We start from the raw sequence: 14,643 nt of genomic DNA, 5'->3' as shown, positions 1-14,643 counted from the left end.
CGCTCGCTCTTATGTGTGTAAGAGGAGCTTTATATCAAAGAGCAACTGTATTTTGAGAAACATCCCAGCCCAGTCCAGATCAAGTCCATCAGTCTGATAATGTCCGAAACCAATCTGTAAGTTCCTCTTCAGATTCATGCAACACATGCAATGCCGGTGAATGCAGGAAGATCACAGGCCGGTGAGTGAAAAGTCTCCTGTCTGGCAGGGTCTCCACGTGGCTCCTCCAGCTCCAGGGCTCTAGCGTAGCTCCATGTGGCTTGTCAACAGGGATGTCCCACAGGGAGTGAGCTTGTGTCCCTCCTCCAGCGAGCTATTTATCTCTGTTCTCCTCCAAATGAATTCATCAAGCTTTGACCTGAAGGACAGGCTAACCTGCACTCCGTTCACGCTTTAATCTCAACTGGACAACAGATTATGTAACTACCACAGGCTGCTAACCACAAAGTCAGTAGAAACCACCAGTCCCTCCATGGCAGAAAGACAAGACTTTCTTCTCCGGTAATATTTTACTATCTGCAAAACTCACAGGGCAGTTCTACCCCGCCCTATAAGGTCGCTATGAATGGTAATCAACTTGGTGGCAGTGAGTTTGGTTTACAGTTCATACGTTCTGACAAATTTCATATTCTAAACTAGCCAGTGGCTATCTTTTTTAATTATTCACCATGCACTTGCACTATGTTTTCTTAACTGGTATTTCAGGTCTGATAATAGGAATGTTCATTTCATAATAGTCTTGGTACTCCAAAGTACAAATATATTGCATGTATCAGTAGGGACAATCGTGGACAGCATTGCTCTGGTTGCTGTTGAAATTGACTATCATTTATAATTTACTGAAACATAGGGTTTGGATGAAATGAGAAGCAGGATATGATAAATTTTTTAGAAATGAAAAGCAAGATATGATGAATTTTTTAACATATAATACTTGCAAGGAAATTTAACGTGTATATCAGGAGATGGTTTTTATCAGATAATGGATAAAGATGCCAGGCAAAGGTATGAGTTACACTGTACTGTGTAGAACTTAAATTCATGTATGCACTTTGGACAATTTCCTTGTTGATAAGTGAAATACTGAAATGACTGTCTTAAGTATTATTTGCTCAAATGTTTAATTAGAGCTGGAGAGATTATAGGATCCTGATGTTTTACAAATATTAATGAAATTCTGAACTTTTGGAACAAATGATTTAGTTTAGCACTTTTAACATATAAGTTCTTCCTACAATCATTTCTTTGCTTAGCTTTTGTTTTATTTTTATCAATTTCTTCGTAGTACTTTGTCTAGTACTGATTGTCAGTATTCTACATTGAACAGCTAATTTCTTTCCAGCTTCACACTGACTTCCATTTTAAACCACTCAAATTAGAACGACATATTGTATCATGTATTTCTATAGGAAAATCCTTGCATTGTCCACTTGAGCTTTATTGAAATGATGGCATCCATGAGATTCTTTAAAATTAAAAAAAATGTATAACTTTTAATGTGTCTTGGTTTAAAAATTATCTACAAAATTTGCAGCAAGTGCTAGAAATTACAAGATGTGGGAAAAATTCCATCTACAGTATCTTAGTCTTGTTTCCATTTTTGACATATGGTGTGTTCTGCTACAGTAAAGAGACACAAACTAGGCGAGACACCATTGAGTCCCTGCCCTTGGAAAAAGGTAAAAATAGAAGTTTCTCCTGAATTTGAAACATGTTCTCACTGTGACCTGACAAGGTTAAAGTTGGAATGCAGCAATGATGAGTGAGCCAAAAGGTTATAGTAGAGCAGAAGGTTTTGCTTTATGCATATACATAAAAAATTACAGCATGCACAAGGGAATCATATCACTTGGCATTTTGGTGGCAGTGATCTTTTTGTTTTTATGGAAATCAAAAAAGAAATATGTAAGTTTCCTAAGTGTGTGGGTGATGGATACAAATTCTATGAAGATTTCAAGTCTGTTCATCTTTCAAATTTATAAATTGGTATTTGTGTTAATTGGATTCTTTTGAGAAGCAGAGCCATTGATGCTTGCATGTATTTGCATATAGAAAGAGGTTTATATTGAGAAATGGCTTACACAATTATAGAAATAGGTTAAGTCCAGTCTAGTTCAAGTCAGGGTTCTCCTGCCTCATATAGCTGTGGAAGCTGACAAACAGGCAACAGGATGAATCTGCAGAGTGGAGGCCACAAATTGGTGGGTGCAGAGGTACATTCATCTGAATTCCACTGACAACTCCTAGGAGGATGGGGCAAAACAAAAGGAAATCAACAACCAGGCTGAACCAGATGCAGGATCCAGCCCCAGCCAACGCTAAGGGCCAAAGAGAACTTGGTTTTGCTTAAGATCTTTCTCTTTTGCAAAGACCACACCCCAAAGGAGTGTCATCAGACTGCAGTCTGGTTGATTGCTGAAATGCATTAAAGAAGAAAACTGTGTGCCATCAAGTCTGTTCTGCCTCAGACATGGCAGAGCAGAACTTTGCTCCAGAGAGTTTCAGTAGCTAATTTAAAAGAAAAACAAAACACTTTATTAGGACATAATCTAGATATCATAACATCCAATAGTTCAGTCATACCAAGAAACATTGTACAATCCCTCCCACAATCAGTTTCAGAACATTTTCTTCCTTCTTGCACTCTTTGATGTGAGCTCCCTAGTGCATTGCCCTCCCCTATACACACACACACTTCCCCTGCAGGAACTCTTAATCTAGTTATTGTTTCTATAGACTTTTTTGGATATAGATTGCTAGGTCTTTATTCTAAGGCAGTCTTGGACAGATTTGAACCTTCAATCTTTTGTTTAGAATCCCAAGATGCTAATTGTTGAAACCAATAAAGATTCTCAATATCCTCAAATGATGCTGACTAGCACAAAGTCTAAGTGCACAACTATTCCAGTAGTGTCTGTTTTCTTCATAAAATAATATTTCAGTTAATTTTGGGGTGGTGTGGGGAATGTATTAGGTAAAATATTGTATTGATTTGAATATGTTATCCTATGTATTTTCAAAGCATTATGATTTTTTTCTTTATTCTTTTTTAAATGATCTTTTGTTGCTGTGAATTAAGTGAAGTTTTACATTTCGGACCATCAACCTGCATTCAACAGCTCAAACCACTCATCATCACCCTGCCCTGTTTTCTATCCCACACTCTTAAGCTAGCATTTAAAATATTCATATCATGTGGCACATATAAGTATTATTCTGGTTTTCTTTGCATAACTGAACTGAAGACTAGCATGACATATTTTGATGATATAACTAATATTAAGATGTTAATAGCTAATATTTGTATTTAATAATAAATCCAAAATCAAATGTGAAAAATGAAATATTACCTGTGTTAAAATTCAATAATTCAATATAATATAATTAATTATATATAATCACCATATATGTAAATACACATATACTGATTACTGATACTAATATACTGATTCCCTTTTATTATTCATTTCTAAAGCAGTTTTATAGTGAAAAGTATGTTGATTCATTATGTGGATAGTTTGAATTAAAATAAAATGTTCTTGGAAGATAATTATTGTGATAAACTTTGTACTAACTGTAGTTGAGAAATAAGGAAGGCTGTAATAATAACAATAGTTACCAACAAAACAACCCATACTGAAAGCAGCTTCTGCATTCTCAAACTTGACATGCTCAACACAAATACAGCAGTAATGGAAGTAGAGATAATATATTTCCTCCTATGAAACCAAGCTTCAGCTATTATATGTCCCACAACTTGACTGTATTTCCTCAATTCTGAACTGTCAATACTTGTAAAAGGGACCGTGAATTTCACAACAGTTTTCCTGGGGTAAAAGAAAGAAAAGAAAACAAAAAAAGTAAGATAATTACCTGTAGAGTTTCTTTTGAAAATCATTTAAAAAGAAAATCATTTTAGAATGCATCCTAAACCTTAAAAAGGTTAAAATAGAAGAGAAACAGGTTCTAGATTTTTTTAAATGTGGTAAGGTGTTTGTGTATTTATAATTCACAGTGTTCCAAATGGCATCCACCATTTTGCACCCAACAGTTTTTCAACCAGAATAAATGTCCTTACTAAAAATTATCATTGCATCAATGGTGTTGTTGTAAACAGGTAGTTAATCATGAATGGGTACATTTCACTGCATTTCCATCTGTGGTCCAATTTTGAAATATGTTGAATACATTCTGAATTAACTACCAAATGATAATATTCTATCTCTAGTTCTGACAAAACTATTCTTTCAGATGTAGGAAATTTATATTTTACCTTGAAGAAATAAAATTAATAGAATAAATAAATATACAATTATTACTGCCAGGGATTTCTTGCCAATCAAAAATTGTCATTAGCATAATTGTAGCTGTAAAGTCAAAGTTGACTTGTAAAATAGGGTAAATTCATATTTGCAAAAGTAATTCAAACCATATGTGAACCACTAAAACAAAAAATGTCATTTTAAACAAAATGAATTAAACATATAATTGTTATGATGTGAGGTTTTTTTAAATCAAAAGGAAAATTGATATATTTTAAAAGAAGGCCTAGATTGATCATTCTATTTTTCCTTGGTTATTTTATGTAAACGTATTTATAAAAGTTGAAAATATTTTATCTATTTCAAGGTTTATAAATTATATCCAAATAAGAATTTCCAGATACAGAAAGCCTTACTTACTGTAAAGCAACACTGAAATATTGAAATTCAATTCAATATTGACAAACATTGCAATATATGCAAATCTATAGAAAAATTTTATATCACTACTAAATTGCTACCAAATGATTATTTTGATCCTATGGACCGATGCTACAACCAGCAGAGTCACATGACCCCACGCGGTCTGAATGGAGCCTGTTTTGCAGGTTTGTTCAGTATGCACCAGTTTAAAATACATCTAACTAGAAAAGATGCATACTACGGATCTGAACTAACGATTTGGCTTTCTTTTTTTGTTTTCTTTTTAATTTCAATTTGACTTTATTTTCCCCTTTTTTCCTCCAATTTCTCCGTGGGTGTCTGTGCTTGTTTCTGATATTATGTAAAGAGTGGAGCTATTATTTTCAGTAGTTTCTTCTGGTTTGTGTTTGCATGGGTTTGCATAATGCGTTAATGCGTGTGCACATATACTGGATTAGAAAGACAATCAATTACTCCACAAGAGTGAAAAAGCCAAAGTTAATGTTTTATGAGCTTCCTATTCAAAAATATTTTAAATCTTTTTACTGATATATAAAAATTATTTAATGAATAGAGTAGAAATGACTGTAATGAATGAAAGCACTCATTATTTTGTAACTTTTCCTCCTTCCAAATATTTGTTTTCATTCCTTGTACCTTTAGTCTATTTCCTGTTATATGAATTATCTTTCTGTACTTAAATATAATATGAATGGTATTTTTACACTCTCTCATTAAAGTTAACATTTGAAAATTTAGAAATCTTACCTAATTATTTCACATTACGTTGTGCTCTCTTGTTGTGCTATGGCAAGAGTTAAATGACCACACTAATAAAACTCAATTAGATTAATTCCAATTGAATTCCATATCACAGCAATGGAACTTTAAAAAATGAGTTTCCTTCCTAAAAACCATTATAATATTGGGGATTTACTTATTTGACCTCTTTTTTTAATTGTGTTATGTATAACCAGGATATTTGCATTCATGAAAGAAAAATTAAGTGAGAAGGCAGATAACAATTATTCAAAATATAAACAAAAAAATTAAAGTTATAGAAAAGGAAGATTAATGGTTAGAAATCTAAAGCCAAAATACTAAATATCAGAAGATGAAAGGAAGAAGTAAGAAGTAGAAGAATGAAGACAGAAAAATATAGCACAAAAACAAGACTACATGGGGAGAGGTTATTTTAGTTTACTGATTCTATATTTATTTCTAGAAAAAAAATATTGTTTTTAATGGTCTAGTGTTATTATCAATATAGAATAGTAAGCATCAACGAAGTAACATACTAGATGCCTATAGTGTATGTTATGTACATATATGTTATATCCTCAGTTTTGATACATACCGTATATACTCTTGTATGAGCCGAGTTTTTCAGCATATTTTTTTACACAGTTTTTGTGATAATATTAGGTACCATGGCTGATATTCGGGTTAGCTTACACTCGAGTACATATGGTATTGCCATTTTGAATTATGTCTTGGTGTGAAATGAGGAAAATTTATATCACTTCAGTTTATATTTGCAAGGTATGCTTATTTCTTATTGAAATTACAGGGTTTGGGTTAAGTAAGCTTTGGATTTCTATGCAAAAGTTCAGTGGTTGAAACCCATGAGTCACAATGCAAGAAAAAGTTGAAGATTTACAGCCTTGGAAACCATGTACCAGGTCAAAGCTAATATAAATTGTGTGTGTGCATCCATAGGTAAAAATGTTTTGCCACTAGGGTTTCAGTTCAGACATCCAAGGGTTTACTCCAAACAAAATATGTTTTCACATGCCTCTGTTGTCACTGCATAGCTGCAGGAAAAAAATCGCTCAATAATTCATCTTTACGATGCCTTCAAAAACAGGGGCACTTGTGCCACAAAGGGAAAGTGTTTTTGATGTCAGAGCTAATACCAAATTGTTAACAGAGCTCAAGTGTACAACTTACTAAATCATAAAACTTTGCAACAAGATTATAGGCACATTTTTCCACATAAAACAATAGTTTTTAAGTGGATACAGGGTTTTCAGGATCACAGAGATGATATCCAATACAAGGAAGACCATTAACCTGGACAAATGAAAAAAACTGTGATTGTAAGATTAATTGAGTCTAACTCTTATCTTGCAAATCGAGGGGGTTCAAGAGGGGTACAATCTGCAATGAGAAAATTTATAGATAAGAGCTAAAGATAACAGATAACAGTTAAGGCATGGGGACACTGCAGCATAGACACTCCAGGTCCCGAAATTTTATTCAAGGCAAGTTAATATACACTCCCTGTCACATAGCCTGCATCTTATGACAGGTTTCTACACAAAGGGTCAGTTGACAATTATTTGAAGGCATACAGACATACTAATAATCAGCCAAGCTCTTCAAAGACAGGAGGGGGGGTGGTAAAGTTTGGAAAAGGGGGTAACTGATATTTTGCAGACTATTGTACTTCAGTAGCTTTGCCAGGGGACGGGGGAAAGTGTCCACCTTCTCAGGTGGAGAGTAGACCAGGCACTGCTCATCAGCTCATCAGCTCCCGCTGTTGAGTTGTCAGTGTTTCCCACAGGCCTTGAAACATGGAGAGTGCTGGTCCTGTCCCATTCGTCTAAGGCACAAACAACTTTGCCCCCATATGTCTCTGAAGCCCATGAATGGTTAGAAGAAAGCATAGCACGCCTATGATGCTCCTGAAGTTGTGTTCTAACATGATTTGGCATTTTAAACAAATTTTTGGTTTGCCAAGTTTTCAACTTGTTAGCTTTAAAAAACATTGCATAAAAATCAGCTAATTCAAAGAGCTCATCTTTCCATCAGTCTTTTAAGCAAGATAGACGCTAATGAAGTTGACTTTATGAAATGGATTATAACTGGGACCAGTCTCAGATTTACCGATAGCAACAGAAGGGCTTATTCTCATTAAAACAGTGGGTTTGGGGGAGATCTGCTGGAACAATTCAATTCAAAACAGAAATTTGGCTCAGAGGTTATGGGGACTCTTTGGTAGGTTCGAAAGGATTAATCTCATTAATTGCCTTGAAGCACACATGACAATCACAGAACCTTAATAAGAACAAGCCTGGACTTCCACAGTGGAATTTATTTTTCCATCAAGACTATGCATTATTTGAGGTTGCAAGCGCTGTCCTATGAGAATCTCATTGGGAAAGCTTACCTCATCTCCCTTACACCCCAATTGAGCCCCTTCAAACTCGTTGTTGTTCCCCAAACTCAAAGAGCATTTCAAAGATGCATGATTTATGTCCCTTGAGAAGAACACATTTTACGTTTTGACCTGGTGGTGTAAATCTAAGAGTACAGAATTCTTTGGGAAAGATTAAAAACAAAGAAACAAAAACATCCCCCCTCTGCCAGAGAGTCCATTCCAATTCATAGCTATCCTGCAGGACCGAGTAGAATTGCCACCGTGGGTTTCCAAGACTACATCGTTATGGGAGTAGAGCTTCAAACTGCTGACCTGAGCAGCCTAATTCTTCACTTACTCTCCCATTAGAGCTAGACAGATGGAGACACCACCTTTAGGAATGTATCACCCCATATAGAGGGTAACTCAGGAAACAATAGCTTCACATTCTGATGCTTTTGTTTAATGAACACGACTATGATTCTGTAGCATTGCTTTTTCACTTGACACCTATGCACATGTATAGCTGTGATTACTTCCTAATGATATGTAAAGAAGAAATGATATTGTTTTAAATGGATGTTACTCAAGGTAGAAAATATGCTATTTTTGATAAACTGTCATCATTTCCATTGTCATATAATTATTTAGTCTTCCTGGAGTATCACAGTATCATTACCATATTTTGTCAGAAACTAAGATTTAGTTGAGCTTTATTTTCTGATTTAAAAAAAATAATTTAACAAAGTTTATAAATTCCAAGGATAAGATCATACATTTATTAGAGTATTTTTCAAGGATAAGATAATACATTTATTAGAGTATTTTTCCCCTGATGTTCTAATACTTCCCCTTGCCCAACTACCAGGTGTTTACTTATAGCAGCGAGGATACTATTGAATATCATATAGTAGCAAAGATAAATGCATTCAGTAAAGTCAAATGAAAACCCAATGTAATCCAGATTATGTGATCAATAAAATTAAGTTTCAAAATGGATGAAGCAACAAATTATTTACTTGATAGCCTTTCTTTTAAGAATGAGAGAAAACCATATACATCTCTATTAGAAATAAATATAAAATATTTTGAGAAAAGATAATTACATTTTTAAAGTGTTAGAAAACTTCAAGTACCTTTTTATTAAAAAAATAATTTTATGACTTACATGCAAAAAGCCTCTGGAGAATAATAATTTAAATATTCCTTCACATAATTATGCCAAAATAGCATATTGGAAACTGAGGAACATATGTCATTTAGAGAGCCTTACCTAAACCCACCATGTGGATCTGATATTAATTTCATTATATTCACACTTCACATTATATTCACATCTATATGCCAACTTAAAATCATTCATCTAGACAAGTAAACATTTGAGAATATTAAGGAAAATTCTGAAAATGGATATAGAAAGACAAATCATTATGGAACAGAACAAAATAAAAACACATGAATTGATTCAAATATGTATAAATGTTCTGTTTATATTTAAGCTGCCTTGGCTGCTTACCAGAAAATCGGTGGTTTGAACCCACCAGATGCTCTGTGGGGTAAAGTTCAGGCAGTTCGCCTCCATGAAGAGTTACAGCCTTCGTAACATTAGGGAGCAGTTTTGCACTGCTCTGTGTGGTTGCTGTGAGTCAGAATCAACTCAAGGCTAGTGGATTTGGTTTTGGAATTTGGTCAGGGTGCCTTCCAAATCCACCAACCAGCCACCAGGGAATAGAGGGAGAATGAACCATGAATGTTGAGTTCTCAATGTATTTCTTAATTCCGGGGAACTTGACTATTTCAACTTAACATTTTGCTTATATCATGTATCAAATGACTACACAGACATATAAGACATTTTGATGAAACCCTAATGAATGAACATTCTTCTAGCAAAATTAGGAAAGTAGAAACAGAAGTTTGATGATTTTGGCTAAGTAAAATGTAAAAAAAAATTTGAAAGGATAGAAAGTATATATAAGTAAAATTTAAAGGCCAACAAAAACTGAAGTGTGTATGTGTGTAAATGTGTGTATTGTTGGGGGGGGCAGTAAAAGTGTTAATATACCTAAATGTACAAATAACTCTTACATAGCAACTAAATATATTCTCAACTCTACAAATATGCGTATGATAATAGAACAGGGAGTCAGAGGTGAAAGGAAACCGGCCATGACAACGGAAATAATTTCAAAGAAAGAATGCATCAGTGAATAGTTGTGATTTAGGCATGCCTGTTGTTTGGTGCTAGTGAGGAGGTTCTGAATCATAGCAGCCCTGTGTACAAACCTATGTGCATAGCAAGCCTATGTGCAGCAGCGTTGTGTTGTTTTCACACTTGTTTATGTTTTAACCCATTGTTTCAGCCACTCTGTACATCCATCTTGTTGAAGGGCTTGCTCATTTTTTCAGACTCTCCACCTTACCAAGCATGTTGTTTTTCCAGGGACAACATCACCAAACATATCCTCCTGACAACACACTCAAAGTATATGAGCATATGCCAATGCCACTCACAAGAAAGATTCGTATTTCCTTCTGGCAGCTCATGGTACTTTCAGTATTCTTTACCAACCAATCATAATTTAAATGCAACAGATATCCTCTTGTCTTATTTGTTCATTGTTTGGCATTTGTAAGCATATGAGGTGATTAAAAACACCATGGCTTGAAACTGGTGCACATTAGTCCTCAAAGTGACATCTTTACTTTAAAAAAAGACTTTAAAGAACTCTTTTGCACCAAATATGCCTGATGTAAAACAATGGGAGCTCTTACTGGTATAGATGGTTAAGCGTTTGATTAATAGCTGTAAAGCTGGCAAGCTGCTGGCGAATTAAAAGTCTCAGTGTTTAAAACCCAGTGGAGCAGTTTTACTCTGCTACACTGACAACAGCAGAAATGATTTAAAAGATGAATTTGTATTTAGCATTTCAAGTAGATAGTAAAGTTGAACCTTATGTTACTAAGGATGAATGGACATAAAAATATGAAACCAAAGTGACTGTCCTTCAGACCAGTTTGGCTCATAGCAACCCTGTATAGAACTGTGCCTATGAGTTTCCTAGGCAGTCGGTCCTCATGGCAGCAGAACCTCATCATTCTTTTAGGGAGCAGCAGGTGGTTTCAAACTGCTGACCACACAATGAGCAATCCAAAGTGCAGCCTACCATGCCACGATTTGGCTTAACCATTAGATTTCTAAGACTTGAAAGGAGAGAATATTGGAACACAGTTTAAGAATATATACATATATATGAATTTCTCGCCACAGATGTAAATATATATCACATATACAAGGATTTTTTGTGGTTCTATTTTTTATATTCTTGATAATAGTCTTGATAAGCAAATTCAGTATTATATGACAGGATAGCAATTCAAAACAATCAGGAAATTATGGTCTGAATAAATTATATATATAAATATGCACAAACTTGGATTAATGGCCATACTATGTTTCATGACATAAAATAATATGGTTATATTGTTGTAAAATATAAGTGTAAAATATTAATTCAGTAGTCAATTATATTATCTATAATATAGGAAATAATATATTCCTAATATGATCCAAGCATAAATTATGATAATATGGGATAGAATATTTATATTTAAAATATAGATCAGATTAAGATGTGTGAAGCAGTAATATCCTTTTAAAATAGGATGGTCAAAGAAGGGCCCAGAGATATAGGAATATTTGAGCCAAGACTAAAGGAAAGAGAAAGTGTGACATATGAAAATGCTGATAGGAAAGATGTGTGACAAGAATAATAAAAAAAGTATAAAGGAAATATAAAAGCCTGGAGGCAAAAATATGCTAGTGATTGATGAAGAATAAAGACTGCAATGTGAGCAGGAAGGAGAATATTGGCTCAAGATGAAGAGAAGGCAAAAAGACCATCGAGAAATCCTGGTGGCGCACTGAGTGAAGTGCTTAACTGCTAGCCAGAAGGTCAGTGGTTGGAATTCACCAACTAGTTTGCCCCAGGGAAAGTTGGGGGAGTTTTCGTCAGTCAATATGACAGCCTTGGACACCCTCTGAGACTGCTCTGATATGTCCAACTGCATCACGGAGGAGCAACCACCACCCAGCGGATTTTGTTTTTATAATGCATTCATGGGCAAAGAGATTAGAATATATTTATGGATTTAGCAGAATTTGTTATTGTCCAGCCCACATTTAAAAGACCAATCTTTAAATAACAATTGGAACCCTTAGTGAGACTTGAAATCATTTTAGAAATAGGTAACATTGATTAAAAGTGACAAGATTCTGGAGATAATTTGAATGTGGAGCCTACATGGGCTGCTGATTATTTGAATGTGAGGTTAAACAGAAAGATAAGATTAAACAATGGTTTGGCCTCAGGGATATATTTTAAGTGTTACTCATTTGAATGGATGTGTAGTCAAATTTTATAGCCACTCATAACCAGTGCTAACCACACTGAGAAATGCAGAGCCAGATAGTGGAGGTGCTAATCCAACAAAAGACAAAGACTCAGGTCAGGAGCATTCCAAGTTTGGGCCCTGACTGGACGTGCGGGGACCATCAGGGCAGAATGAAAGTAGTGGAAGAAGTGAGGTGATAGGAAGGCATCAAGAGTGTGCTTTCAAAGATCAAACGACCTTTCTGGAAAGATTCAGGAATGACTAATCCACTTGACCAAATGCCGCCTATCCATCAGATTGGATGAGAACTCAGAATTGGATTTATCTTTGCATATATCACCATGATCTAGACAAGTAGTTTGTAATTTCTCAGTAGGTATAAGAATCCAGATTTGAGTTTGTCTAGAGCACTGTTTTGTAAAGTGGGCAACACTATCCCCTGGGGGAGGGGGGGGCCTTGAATGAACCAGGGGCTGCAAAAGCAGATTCCTACATTTTCTCCTTGATGTATACAGACATATTTAATTGCCTGGAGGTGCTGAGTAATGAAAAAATATTTTTTATGAAAAGAGGGAGGTAGACCAAATAGGTGTGAGAACGCAAGGAGAACACAAGTGGTATAGTTAATGGATTACAAATAGGCTGTTACTGCCAAATCAGCAGTTTGAAACCTTCAGTTTCCCTTCAGGACAAAGATCAGGCTTTCGGTTTCCCTAGAGATTCACAGCATCCAAAGCCCACAGGGGATGTCAGACTCTGCCCTCAATGATGACTGTCAGTCAGAGTTGACTCTGAGGGGCGAGGTTCCGTTTGTAGAGGGCACTCAGCCCTTCCAGTTGTGTGTGTTACTACTGAAGCCCTCTCCCACTAGATTACAGAATCGGTGTGCTAACCATCACTTTTCACCCTGACACTCTTGTTTGTTTGCTTTGTATTTTAAATGTTTACGAATATAAATGTGCTAATATTAAGTGCCATTTATTTTAAAATGTTAATCCTCTCAGATAATTCCTAAAATAAAAAATGGACTAAAATGAATACTCTTAGTTATTGATCAGCCAAATATATAATAATGATGCATATTACATTTAAGATGACGGGTTAGTCAAACTCAGTATAATGATGCAGTTATCTAAGCAGTTGCAAATAATGATTTGTCACTAAAACCTAGTAATTTTAAAAACAATGATTACTTAAATTAAGTGCTCTATTTGTACAGAAGTATTCTTAGGTTGAAAGGCATACTAATGCAATTACTCAAATAAAGGAAATAGCAATATTTACTTTTGTATTAGTCTTTTTCAAGTAGGAGGTAAGTTAATAATTATGAGTATTTTATTATGCAATCAAATTAATTGAATGAGCTAAATATTTATCATTTTTTATTACACTTTTTAATTTAAAAGAGAATGTGAAATATAAAACTCATTGCATGATAAATTAAAAAAACATATTTCTTTACTCCTGCCATAAAATACATCTTTAATGGCTTCAAAAATAGTTATTTAAAATTTTGTATTACATATCAATATATATAAAATATATGCATAATCAGTGAAAATATAACAAAGATATGCATGTGTGCAGTATTGAATTTAAATGAATTAGTTGAATTTTGTTTCTGAATGCAAACTCTTGAGAAATCATATGAAACTGCAGTACATTTTAGAACACACATTATAGAATGTGAGAATTTTGACATTAAGTGAAATAATTTTTAGAACATTTTTACAAAAATAAATTCTTCCTAGAGAAATTAACTTGAAGTTATAATACTTTGAAAGAATATATCTTTATCCAACAATCAGCGTTAATACATATGGCAGAATATAAAACACAGATGGTATGTAAGGCATCAGTATAGGCAATATTTTTATTTTTTTTCCAAAATTATAATTGCACCCCTTTCTCACTCAAACCTAATAACAGAGAATATAAGTGAAAGATCATTGATGGGTTCAAAGTCATAAATATAGTAGGCAAACCGATACTGTTCCTTCATTGGATTCTATAATTTTTAAATACACATTACAGGCTGAAAGCAATTAATCTTCAACCAATTCAACATTTTGAAAATGTTATCTTTGTGGACCAATATGCATTTGTACATCACACCAAATGCCTTTACACTTTTCAAGGTAGCATATTTCCAAGCTCATGTTCTTATATTTTTCTTTATTCTTATTTGTATTATAAGGTCTAAATACCAAGTTTCTCACCCTTTTCATAATTATTTTTAGCATTTTCTGACCTAAATTAGATTCCGTAGTAGATAGATACTAAAACTACTATACAGCATGTAGTCCTTTTAAAAGGAAAAGAAAATTCTCAGGAATAATAAGCCATGATAAAATTTTAAAATTCTTAATAAGGAAGTGACATACTCTTGGGGTTATAATTTGTGCATGATTCCAATTTTTT

This window comes from Echinops telfairi, unplaced genomic scaffold (genome assembly GCF_000313985.2).
Source record: "Echinops telfairi isolate 266 unplaced genomic scaffold, ASM31398v2 ScPeMD7_9;HRSCAF=40, whole genome shotgun sequence".
Taxonomy (NCBI): Eukaryota; Metazoa; Chordata; class Mammalia; order Afrosoricida; family Tenrecidae; genus Echinops; species Echinops telfairi.
Note: the sequence above shows the minus strand (reverse complement) of the source record.